This window comes from Pristiophorus japonicus, chromosome 22, assembly GCF_044704955.1.
Source record: "Pristiophorus japonicus isolate sPriJap1 chromosome 22, sPriJap1.hap1, whole genome shotgun sequence".
Taxonomy (NCBI): domain Eukaryota; kingdom Metazoa; phylum Chordata; class Chondrichthyes; family Pristiophoridae; genus Pristiophorus; species Pristiophorus japonicus.
Genome location: NC_091998.1, coordinates 32,753,592 through 32,755,990, shown reverse-complemented (window position 1 = coordinate 32,755,990; position 2,399 = coordinate 32,753,592). Strand labels below are relative to the sequence as shown.

At 47.8% G+C, this 2,399-nt stretch overlaps 1 pseudogene; it reads left to right on the top strand.

Annotated features, from left to right (window-relative positions):
• The first annotated feature begins 533 nt into the window (after nucleotides 1–533).
• LOC139234741 (large ribosomal subunit protein mL39 pseudogene) lies at nucleotides 534–1,526 on the top strand (annotated as a pseudogene).
• Nucleotides 1,527–2,399: the final 873 nt, after the last annotated feature.

Genomic DNA, 2,399 nt, shown 5'->3' with positions numbered 1-2,399 from the left:
TTGAGTTGTGAGTGGCTTAGCCAATCATGTGATGTTCACAAGACTCAATAAAACCCCAACCAGTTGGGTTCGGGGGATCCACGATGAGGCAGGTGGTTGTGAGCCTGGTGGATGAACTGGTAATGTGATTGTTAAACATTTTGCTAATAAACCAACTGGTTCTTAATAGCAATGTGTCGCTATGAATTCTTGAGCAAAGAACCCATGAAGCAAATACATTACAAAGGTAACCCCCCACACCCTCCCTCCCTCCCAGCCTCCCCATACTCTGCCTGATTTTCAACAACCAGATGCTTGTTTTTCAAGAGGAGAAATGGGAGGTCAGTAGATGAAAATCAGCCCCAGGGAATGGCTGTTGTGTATTTCTGGTAACACTGAGGCCGAACGTGAGATGTGCGGCGGGTCGGCCGGAGCGCGGGGTGTGTGAGAGAAGCGAGCCCGAGGCACAGCCAGCGACCTGTCTCTGCGGCCCGTTGATTGTTTTGCCGTGGGTCAGTCGGTGCGTCGCTCACTCGGCCCCTCCCCCGGTCGCCATGGCTGCTCGCTGCCTTCGTCCGGTTTTGGGTCCATATGGCAGATTTCTTTCGACGTCTGCAGACTCGTGCCTGGCGAGGACGGAGCTGCTTCGGAAGCGCAGCGAGCTGTTTGATGAGGAGAAAGCCAGGCAGCGAACCTTGGTCCCGTGGATTGAGAAAATCGAAGTTCAACACACAGGAAAGCCCGCTCCTGGTGCGGTGTTCATCATGAACAAGGACCTGTCAACTCCCTATAACTATGCCATGCATATCAGTGAATATTGTGTAATCCGTTCCATACTTGCGCTTGTGGATGGGGAAATCTGGGATATGTATAAACCCTTCAACAAATCCTGTGACATCCAGTTCCTCACTTTCAAGGATGAGGACCCAGAAGAAGTTAATATGGCTTATTGGTGGTCCTGCGTGATGATGATGGGCCAGGTCCTTGAAACAGTGTTTAAAGATGAGTACAGCGTTGAGCTGGTCAGAGCATCTGAAGTACCAGTAATTTCTGGAGCTTTTTGTTACGATGTGGTACTGGATGGACGGCTAGATGACTGGACACCCTCTGTGAGAACTTGCACTCACTCACTAAAGAGGCTCACCGGCTCATTCATAAAGACTTGCCCTTTGAATCGTTGGAGGTGGCACCCAAGGTCGCAGTGGAAATGTTTCAGGAGAATAAACAAAAGCTGGTTGCGATTGAGGAGCAGGCTTCCCTCCATCCCAATCAGCTCGTGAAGCTGTACAGGTGCGGTGAATTTGTAGATGTCAGCAACGGGACACACATTTCCAGGACCAGCGTCTGCTCGCAGTACGAGATCACTGCTGCCCATAACCTGAACGCAACCCAGTCCGGGCTGGCGCGTCGATTCCAGGGCATCTCTCTGCCCCTTCGCCTGAAGACCCTTTACTCTGTGTGGGGTCGATTAAGGCAGAGATCCCAAAAATTGGTTGCAGAACACAAAGGTCAAGCAGAGATAGTGGAAGCAACAGCATCGTGAGCAGATTGTGGCGAGAGACGGAGCCGGAGAAATCAATTCACTTTTATAAAAATAAAATTGTAATATAAGTAAATGGACACATTATGTATGCAGTAAAATGTAAAATATAAAAAAAAAACACAGGGCTATGTGTGATTATATATATCGGATTGACAGGATCTTGCGGAGACAGTGCTAGTGGTACTTCTCCAGAGCGTTGAGATGTCTACTGTATATGGTCCATGTCTCTAAGCCATATAGGAGGGCAGATATCACTACTGCCCTGAGACCATAAGCTTGGTGCCAGATTTGAGGTCTTAGTCTTTAAACACTCTCTTCCTCAGGCGATCGAAGGCTGCGCTGGCACAATGGAGGCAGTGTCGGACCTCGTCGTTGATGTCTGCCCTTGGTAAGCTCCTGAGGTTTGGAAAATTAGGGGGAATCAAGGGGTATGGTGAGAAAGCAGGAAGGGGGTACTGAATTTGCATGTTCAGCCATGAACTCATTGAATGGCGGTGCAAGCTAGAAAGGCCGAATGGCCTACTCCTGCACCTATATTCTATGTTTCTATGTTTCTAAAATGGTCCATGTTGTCCAAAGCCGTGCCGTGGATTTTAGAGTGGAAGCAAGTCTTCCTCGATTTCGAGGAACTGCCTATGATGATATATCGGACAAGACATTGCTGGGTGTGTGATACAGACAGCTCAATAAATATCCTGCAGTGGGTCACAAGACAGTGACCTAATAAAGACTGCTGTTAACATCTTAATACATGAACTCAAAATTTATCAATGCTGTTGAATCTTTCAGATGTTCTATTCTTTGTAAAACAATAAGTAACCTTCTGTCTGAGAGCATGGTAGGTATCTGACTTCACCAACCTAGAATCATAAAATAA